Below are 11562 nucleotides of genomic sequence, written 5' to 3'. Positions count from 1 at the left end.
AACCATTCTGAAATCAAAGTAAAATATATATACTTTAAAGTCAGTAAACTGAACTACTTATACTACTTGAGCTACTACTACTTTTCGAACACAAAAAAAGGCATACATACTGGGCAGGTCTATAGTATGGACACATGTTATGACTCTCCGAAAATGTGAATTAAACAGAAAGGTGAGAACACCAACATCAGAGATCCCGAAAGTTTAAATAGAAATTGAAAAAAAAAGCAAAAACAAGAACAGACAAAATACAAAATCATGGCAGATGAAAATGAATTTAATAGTGGATCAGAAAGCGTCGTAGACATAAGTAGACGTAAATTGAAAGCTTTCTTTGTATATTGCTTTCTGATTCTAAAAAAAAATATCAAATCTAAAGCTGAAAATAATTAAAACAAAATGGTAAAAGATAATATAATTAACTAGCAAAGATACCCCAGACGGGTTTTCACGCGTTAATAACGTTTTTTATGTATGTATGCGAAACTCAAGTAAGTTTGGACAATTTGTAATGTCAGAAATGTAATGGATGTCCTTCATTGAAAGATTTCAACTCTACAAATTCAAATTAAGTTTTTGTTACATTTTATGTAAATTGTAATTAATTATCGTAAAGGGACTGATATTATCAATTTCAAGCACAGGTATCCGATCTAGTGTAAGTGTTATGTAATCATTTCAGCTGTGAAACAATTACTTTTCGCTACTACTGTGTTTCTTCGTGATAAATACTTACGAATACACTTAATATTAGACAAGATTGATAACAGCAGGGACACATACTGCAAATTGTCTGTTTACCTAGTTAATTAAACCATTGAGGAAATATAATATATATTTCCTCCATGATTTAACTAGTTCAATTTTAAAAAAAATTGTAATAATTTCTTTGTTGCAGTGTTAATCTAGTGTTTATCTGAACGATGATATTTTATTTGTTATTTTATTCGCTTGAAAGCAACAGCAATAAAAGCATTAAACATTATTATTATTATCAAATACTTTATTTAAGTAAAAAGAATAATTTTCCATAAATAATAATACATGTAATTTTTATATTACGTTTTAAGAAATTTATATCGGCGTCTGCCTTTGCAAACACTTTGCTGATTCATTCAAACTATTTACAATGGAGGGTCAGTTACCCTCCCTTCCCCGACCCCCATTCCCGCGGCGCTGCATTCACTCATTCACATTTTTTTTTGTCAAACTAGTTTGATAGTGTAGACAGAACTTAAAAATTACAACACTTTCAAATCTATCGCCAAATATGTTTCGTCGTTACTCAGACACCGATATCTACGGTGGCTGATTTCCGCTAAAGAAAAAAAATATTTTATAATAATACGGCTGTATTAGGTCGTTATAACGCCCTAAATACGGCGTTATAACGCCCTAAATATACAATCTGTTTACACGTACATGCGCATGCGTAGTACATCAACAAACCTCTCGGCGCATTCACAGATTTTAAAAAGTCACGTGGTAAATTACTGGCCATCTTTGTGTCCAACTATGCCTAGTGTATGGAGTCGAGTCATGTGCTAAAAAAATGTATAACATTCACAAGGTTTTAAATATCAAAACAACAATTTGTTTAATGATAACACAATCAAAAAGTTACTGCGAAGATGATTTTAAACAACAAAATGTAAAAACAATGCATTACTATGAAGAATCGCTGTACAAAATAAACGCGTAGAGAGTGTATGGAGCGCACAACCAGAGCCGTTAAATGAAATGGATTAAAGCTATATTTTTTTAAATCATCAAAATAATGTTATTATTGTTTTAACAAAAACCTTTAAACAAATTGATTCAAGCCATTAAAAGTCGCAACTCTTTATGGCTCTGGGTTTGTTGATGTACTACGCATGCGCATGTACGTGTGAACGGATTGTATAATTAGTATTAATTGTATTAGGGCGTTATAACGCCCTAATACGGCGTTATAACGCCGTAATTAGGGCGTTATAACGCCGTATTATTATTAAAATAATTGTTGTCTTTGGCGGAAATAAGCCACCGTAGATATCAATTTTCTTCAAAAATAATATATTATTGCTACGGTATACTCACAATAAATTTGCTGAAAATAAATGTCAGTTTTATCTACATTCTACAAATAAAGTGTGTGAGAGAGATAAGAAAATGTACATAGAATGTCTGGATCTGCCTCAGCAAACGTTTTTATTATGTTTTTACTTTGTTTAGTATAGGCCTATTCCTTTGCGAGCGCCATAATCGGGCATTTACATTTTTTGTTTCTAACAAACTTTCATTTTAAGTATAACATGACATTTTAAAAAACATGCATAAAAACATGACGTATATCAAAACAACAAGTTAATGTTTGCATATGCTATAGCTCCCATGAAAAACCATTCGTTGGATATACCACTTTTTACAATACTGTAGTCATTCACTTTTAACAAACATTGGATTAAAACAAATTATAAACCGGTGACTTAAAACAAAGTTAAAGTAAACTAGAAGTCAAGTCGATTTTAACTGGGTTTTTTTTCTAAGCGAAATAATTTTTAATTTTCATATTTTGGGAACAATACACCTTTAAAGAATGCTAGTTTGTTCAATGAATTCGTTAAATTGCAAAAGTATTTCTCTATGAATAGTGTTTATTCATTGATTGTTAATTAAAGAATGGTCAACAGATAACCTAGAGCTACATTTGACTGAGTAATCGATAATCAAGTAGGCCTACATTTGAGTGAGTAATCGATAATCAAGTAGGCCTACACCAATTTGACTGAGTAATCGATAATCAAGTAGGCCTACATTTGAGTGAGTAATCGATAATCAAGTAGGCCTAAACCAATTTGAGAAAAATACAGTAGAACCCTTTGGAACATCATAAATAAAAATATACTTATTAAGGAGACTTTTTGGGGAATGGTTTGAGTTCTTAGCTATCCGGAAAAAGCAAGGTAGATTAAGTAATTAATACAGTAAGTCATTTTAAACCCGGAGGTACTCTTTAACTGGCGTTTAAATATTTACATACACTTTGTTGTCACAATAGCAGTCTGTGTAAAATTACACCATAAAGATGTTGAAAACTAAACATTCCCTCACAGTTAACAAGCACTCAGGAAGTGAATTGATTCATCAGTTCCACTAATCGTATGCCTAATTAATAAAAAGTCTCCAAGCATTTCAAACAGCACATGTTGAAAATATTTACGTTACGTCGGACAGATAATCGGTCACAATTTATTGTCGTTGGGACATTTATTCATATAAATCAAACTGTGATGTTGAAATGGTTCAAAGTCTGAACTGCGAATGAGAATCATCAAACGCATTGATCTACTCTGCTACGCAATGATTTTAGACGTCTAGATGTGATTGATTGAGCTTTATCAATAAAGCGGCTCCGGTGTCATATTTATATTACCGTGTCCAAATTTAACACTCAAGTATGATATTTGAATTCTAAAATGCATGCATATAAAAATACATATATATGCATAATGTATGTAGAGACATTATCAATCAATCTAATTATAACCAATGGAGCTCTGTCTACACTATCAAACTAATTTGACAAACAAAATTGTGCCCAATATGGTAGTGATATGCCCAGATATGGTAGTGATATGAAAACATCATGTCCATATATGGGTGCATCACATTTGTTTGTCACAAAAAGTTTGATAGTGTAGACTACTTTAAGTCTAATAAGTGTTCACACTATATCTATTTTAATTTTCTATTACTGTATATGGACATGATGATCTCATATCACTACCATTATTTGGGCATATCACTACCATATTGGGCACATCACACCTTTTTTGTCAAACTGTCGTCTGCCTATTACTTGATTTGATTGATTTAGTTGATTGCCGATTCAATTCACCCCTTATAATTACCGGTATGTATTTCAGGTACACATGGCGGTAGACGTTAACGGTCTAACATTTATCATAGGTAGGTGTTTTAAGCATGAAATTGTTTTTCGTTATTTATTTTAAACGTATCCATCGTATTTGTGTTTATCTTATTAGAAAATGGGAGAAAATGAATGAATGCTAAATGTATCAATCCATCATTGTTTTGTCCGATTATCTTTAATAAATGTTTGCAAATACATCTTCATTAAATTTATATTCTTAGGCCTAATAGGACTAGGTAAAGTTTGATAGTTAAACAGTACAATCATCACATACTACCTGTATACGAGTATAAATATATATGAATTAATAATTACACAATAACTCTTAATCCCGGCCCCACTCTGTGTTGGGGAAAAGACAAAAAAGACAAAAGACATGTACGATTAAATTTCTTTTTTTTTGCTGACTTCAGACTGAACTGTTCTTATTATTATTTTGTTTGTATAAAACAGGTAATTTGACACATCTTACTGTGCGTATTATGAGTAACCTTTTACATAGTTATTTATAAAACATGTATTTATCCTGATTTATTTTTATCCTACACAGATAATATAAAGATTTTGTTAAAGCCTTACATTGTTAGGTCTAATTATTAAGGACAGTTACACAGACTAGGTCGTGCCCATAGATGGTTCTCAAATACACAGTAATTTCAGCATAAAACCAACTGGCGAGTTCAAATGTACGTACAGCAGGACTAAATTACAGTAGTCAACTAAAATTAGAACCCTGAGAATTACTTGAGTCAAATTTAACCAATTTGTGTTTTGTATGTAACATTAGGGTTGAATCCGTAACGACATAGTTGTTTTTATGTTTTATAAATAATATACCACAAAACACAGTAAAACATTAGCGATAATACTTTTTTGAAACTGTCATTGTCGATTGAATTAGTACATGTAACGATACACCACTACGACGTTTAGATTTAATTTTTGTAATTATTAATTAATACAATTAAGGTTGAGACGAAACTGTCAGTAATAAAGTTTATTTATATAATTATGTGCTTAAACTGTACTCACTATCACAGTAAAAAAATTGCGCTTCAAATGGCGACAAAAATGGTTTATGTATTTATTGTCAAAGGTTTCAAATCTATCCCCCAAGGGCCCATACATTTACCTACTTGTGTTATACCAAATAATTATACTGGGAGACTGAGTTATTGGAATGTTCCATTCATCGCCATACAACACGTTTGTATAAACGTATATTAAATCTATCAAAATAGTATGTTTTTAAGAAAATCGGCTTGTCTTCAACATTATGATGCTGTAATCGAGCTGTTTAGGCCTAACCAATTTTCAAAAAAAAATTATCGTATTATTGTGTGCGGGTATTTTTCAACATCGACATCCATTAGACAGTGTATACCACGATAGGAAAACACCTCTATTTGGGGCAAATCGTTAAACCTAAATTCCTTTTAATCGTCAATAAATAATTATCTAACTCAATTTAATTAGTAAACAGGGTTACATTAGGTGGTTAAAATCAGTGCCGAACGTATGAACCAACTTTATATACCATTAAGTAATACAAATTCTAAAAGCGATTTTGCCCTTACGTAAATGTATGTACAGTATAGATAAGTAATAACGGTGTATATATATAGTAAGCGGCAAACGAAAAAGTCTATATTATTTCTTATGAACAAAAACGCGGAGGAGGAGAGCGGACGGGCGGTAGGGCTTTCTGTGTAAGTTGGCCTTTAGTATAAAAACAAAGATGTACTGGATGACAATGCTATTTTACCGGTAGGTGGCTGCTAAATATTCGATCACGTTGTAAAAAAAAATCACTTATCCGTCACCTGCTGTGTATTTACTTGCCTTTAATTAGAGACAAGATGAAGTAAGCCGATTAAGTACATGATTAAACACAACCATTGCATGCTAGGCTAATGCTTATGCGTGTAAAAATTGATGTATCCAACCTGCCAGGTTCTACCATACAATTAGATATTGATAGTTCTTTACCTAAAATTAACTTGATGAACAGTAGTACTGCTAAGCAACCAACTGTAGTCGATTATGTAAACAAATTTGTACTAACATTACTAAACACGAGCAGATTTCTTACTTTTGCCCTTAGTGCGTGAATGTGTAATCAAACATGGTTGTCATAGTAATCAAAATCATTACCAGATGTATAATAGTGACAAACATAAAATATGTTCGTACTCTTGCCAATTAAATGGTATGGAATGAAACGATATGCAATTTTAAGTTCGGTAGTGTTCCAAAAAAGTTGAAATATGGGAGAAGTTAACCTATTTTTCTTCTATCTTTTGCATTTTATTGTTCGAAATATGTGCGTGTTAAAACTTACATTGTCCTTCGTTGTTTCACGAGAATGTGTCCCGCAACAGGGGTGTCATCTGAACTGGGGTGCTCAAATGGAGAGGTTGTACCGTAGGCCTATGTTATAAAGGAATTGCTAGCTTGGTCTTTGTAATAGAATAAAAATACAGTAGATTCTTTTAAGCGGAAATTTCGGCGCCCGACAAACTGTCCCCATTAACATGGGCTGGCTGGCCATTAGTAAACACAAGTTTCCATCATTCGTTTCACGGGAAAGTGTCCCACCAATAAGAATGTCCCAAAGGCGCTCTCTAACTGTTTATACAGCAGTCTATATATCTGGCTCCTGTGTACTTTGGAGAATTCATCTTTCGGAGTAGGATGTTACCGCAGTTTACTGGTCCATCTCGGGCCCGTGTTGATAGAACCAGTCTTCGCAGAAAGGACTTAAAACTGGAGGTTCACCAAGTCTATATATCTGGCTCCTGTGTACTTTGGAGAATTCATCTGTCAGAGTAGGACGTTACCCCGGTTTATTGATCCATCTCAGCCTTTATCGTTCTGTACAAACGAATGAACGCTGTTTGGATTCGTAGGGGAGAGGAAAGTTGATGTTGTATGTGTCGTTTACACCTGTGTGCACACTGGGTTGGCCCAGTGACTGCGAGTCACATTATTCCTTCACATTTACATTTATGGCTTTGTATACGCATGTTTTTTTGTGCCAGAATGATTTATTTTGATATTTTGATTATTCCGTAATAGTAATAACGGTAAAACAATTGAATCAAATAAGCTATGCGCTTAATAATAAAAAAATACCAATATTAGAAAACAGAACGCAATTTGTCAACGATTAATTAAATAAGAAGTTCGAATAAAACCGTAAAATATTGCTTTTCTATTAATAGATATGTGCACTTAAAAACAATTTGTAAATATCGTATTTTCGTATATCATTACGTCATTAATAATGATAATGTCTGGCAGAAATAAGTTTCCAGAAAAATATGGGATTATTATAAAAATATTCATATTTAATCTATAACAATAAAAAGGATAGGATAATAGTATCGCAAATGCCAATATTCAATATGGCCTTTAACTAACTTGAGTGTACTTTCGATATTACTCATTAGCATTTGCCTATCAACATTACCGGTATATTCTGTATCAAGAGGAGGAGATAGTTTGTCTAAAATGATTAATGATTAATTTATAAATATGTAACAATCACAATCTGAGACATAAATCTATTAGCGCTACTCTTGCCATTGCAACACTTTCTATCTTTTCTAAATGTTTACCCAGTAAACGAGTAACCTCATATTAAAATTAACAAGCCATTATATATCATTTTCATTAATATCTAAAGTATTTTATAAAAGCTACATTTTATATGGTTTCTTAAATACTGTTTTAGAGTACTATTTGCCTACTCATTAAGAACGTTCCAACTTTTAAACAAATGAGCAATACATCTCCTTATTTTGTTTAAAAGTTAAAATGCTTTTAAACACTTTATATTTAACCAACTGTTATACAGCAAGTTCCTGTTAATATTTTAGGAAACATTAATACGCAATAATTATTGCAACCACGTAATGTAGACTAATGTATGGAAAGAAACTATTACCATTTAGTGAGTATGCTTTTAGTTTAACTGGGATTATTTTAAACGTTAGCATGTCAGCGCTCCGTGTTTTTATAATTGTACGGTATATTTTATTAGATTTCGTCTATGGAATGTTATCAAGTAAAATATAATTGTCGAAACTGAGCCAGTGATTTTGTTTGCTCTTTTCAGCCGATTAATTTCGGGAGAAATTAACACGATTTATATATAATAATTTTTCATTTGTTATTTACGTGTTAATTATCCTTATATATGGTCATTTGAAATAGTCTAAATTGAAGGTGACGCCCGTCTCCAATGCCTTTAAAATGTAGGTGGCGCTGAATGTAATTTAGAAAAAAGTTCTACAGAATTTGGAAAATGTTTAGGCCTTCGTTTGATACTTCGTGACTCACTTTCTGATCCTCCCATACGCGTTTAAAAGCTAAGGGTTTAAAAATGGAAATCGTTGCTTTGAAAAAGTTTAGAAAAGACACATGCATTTTCGTGTATAAATTTCGAATTTACCTGTTTCGCAGTATTTTATTTAATTTGCCCTCTTAACTAAATAACATATATGCTATAGCAAAACAATAAGTTAAACTTTCAAAAAAGTATGTCATTTTAGTATTGGATACTACTATTAAATTACAGTTAACTTTTTAAGACTAAGAGTATGTCGTGTGGTAATGTCAAGATAATGATTCTAATACTTAAGTTGATTCATTCACTTTAGAAACTTTGCGATTTATATTGTATCCAAATAACCTAACACACTGTACTGTCACCGTATAATATTCAATATACACAATCAAAAGCGCCGTATACATTTTACAGTAAATTTACTAGATTAAAATCAATAGGCTAAAATTTAAAACTAAAAAAAAAAAGAATAGTTTGTCTAATAACTAAAAGATAATAATACTGTAGCTTTCTTCGGCAAAACTACCCCACAATCTGAGAAAACAATTACGTTCTTACCTCTCTGTGTAATTTTTGCTGGGGCGAACAATTACCGTCCAAATTATCTTGTCGTCTCGTTTCAATGTTTGTGAATATCAATCGTCGATATCATTTGTTGCGTGAGTGACTTACGGGTTCTATTAATTCATCGAACATCGACGAAGCCTTATTTATACTCCGAGCCTGGAGAATTAGATTTGCCAATCGTTCGCTCATGACGTCATCATGTTACCAATCATTTGTTGAAAGTAGGATCTTGGACAAGTCAACAACTGATTAGTATGGCAAGCCAAGAATGTCAACATACCACTGCCACTTAAAGATAACACATCTTTTACGCAAATTGATTCGACACAAGGTGCGTTCCATGATGATGGAGTATCACTACTGCATTGAACGGTATAAGAAGGCGTGTTAGTTTATGTGATTTTGATGTAAATACGTCAACTTCCACGCGACTTTTCTATTAAATATAAGAGAATCGTATAAAGCAGGTTTTCGGTCATTTATTTTGCATCAAATTAACAATGTGATCGTGTAAATAGTCCTCGAGATTCAAATGATGCTATCGTGCTTGTTGCTAGGATCTCAAGAGTTTTAACCAAGAATGGAAATTGACTCAATTAATTACTAATAATTACACATGTATTATAGCTCTGAAATCATTTTTACGAGAACTTAATAACAGTAATTGTAATGATAATTTTGAATGGACATTGTTCTATCTCAATAGTTGTGAGCTCAAACAAGATATAGGACCGGGACAAATCAATATTACGTCTAGTATTTCAATTCTCAATTTTGTCAAAGACCATTTAATAACTCTTTATGATGCTTAGTTTATGATAAAAAATGTGTGTAGAATCTTTAATTACTGATTCCATATCATTCAGTCAAAATAATAACTCCAGTGATTTATTTTATTAGTATGTAAGTTTTGCCGCCTCTATTGTTCAGCAGAAATGATATACGTAATTTAAGTTTTATTTATACAGTATTAAAGGCCAAAACTTCTTTTACTTAAGTTATGATCTATTATGTATATAGCCTATAAGAAAGAAAGACAATACAAATTATTATTATATAATAAAGTAATTTTTTGGGTGGAAGTCGTAATCCTGATTATGTCATTACATTTTCATAAAGCGCATCCTTAACAGTTGCGCTTAATGTTTTTTTTTCCTAGACGACAGGGCGTTTTGTAAAGTAAAGTATTGCGTATTTTACTCGTACGATAGATGATCGAGTTCATTTATATGTATTTGATAACTAATATTCTTTCTGTTGACTTAAACAAAAACAGAACATTTTTCGTATAATAAATGATGCAATAATTCAAGTAATTAAACGGTTAACGTTTTTATTGGACGTAAGTTATAAATATGAACATAACTAAGGTTTCCGTAATACCTACGCCGGCGCAGATCGATTTGTTTATAAATTGGCGGAATTTGCGCGTTGCATGTTGGGATCTATCTTTAAGGTTTACGTAATTCGTTTGAAAACACCATATTTAAACCTCCTTAATTATATTTAATATACATTACAATACACACCATGACAACACTGTCACCTCGTGCACTTATCTGCGTACAATATTACTTAGGCCCAGAGGTTATACATTATAGAAAATGTTTGATAATCAATGAGTCTGAGACGACGTATTGCTTTCATTATATAAATGTAAATTTTAATGATTAATTGTGTTAATATAATTGCACAAAAACAAGGTCATGGAAGTGTACTTTTTTAAGCATAGTGTGTGATAGTTAATTTACCTAAAATGTATAATATAACGTAATAGCATTTCGCACTGTGACACTACAAATAAAGAGTGTTGGCCTATTAGCTTACAAAATTGGAAACATTATTATATTCCAAATTCCAATATCTGAATATAAAAAAAATAAAGTAAAATTATTTTGGAAAATTTACATTTAGATTAGTGAATATAATGTCGTAAGATCAAGTAATACGATCACATCACTACAGTGATTGTTATTCTTGTTATAATGTTTAATTCAGCAGATACATATACTTGCTATAGGCAAATTGTCTCCATACCCTATAGAAAAAAAAAAACATCTACGATAAAACTTTGTCACAACAGCAGAAAATCGTTATGTGATATGGTTGTTTAAGTACTCGAGTTGATATCAATATATTGTGGGTGGGAGAGGGGTTTGTGGTGAAAGGTTTTATGATTCACTCCTCTTTATAATGCACTCTCCCTTAATCCATACGTTCATTCATCAGTTTTACACAATCTTGAAAATGTAACAAATCAGTTCATCAATTTGAATTTAAGATGCGAACACTGACTGGAAACCTAGATTTACAGAGAAAAATAAATCGGCGTACGTGACTAGGCAAAAGGTCTTAGTAGTTTACTCGGCACCACATGTAATATTTAGTAATTAAATTCAAATAACTGGAATTATTAACAATTGGTATTAAAGTGTTGACACGATTTGCAATTACAAAGAGATAGCAATTTGCAATATGTACTGAATTTTGGAATAATCAACCGATGCACGATGTACTAAAAGAATTTGATAACCAGACCTATTTTATATACATACCATACAACGTTTCTTAGTACAATATGAGGTTTTTGCATTTTAATATGTGACATGTATTCCAATTATGACTATTTATGTAACTCCTTTCACTCAACTTCTCACTGAGCCCCGGAATCGGTACGATAGTGGGAGACATCGCCGAGCTACGTGAAGTGTTTCGACTCACATACGTT

Source organism: Antedon mediterranea, chromosome 2, assembly GCF_964355755.1.
Source record: "Antedon mediterranea chromosome 2, ecAntMedi1.1, whole genome shotgun sequence".
Lineage (NCBI taxonomy): Eukaryota > Metazoa > Echinodermata > Crinoidea > Comatulida > Antedonidae > Antedon > Antedon mediterranea.
The sequence above is the reverse complement of the archived record's forward strand: the minus strand, read 5'-3'. Positions refer to the sequence as shown.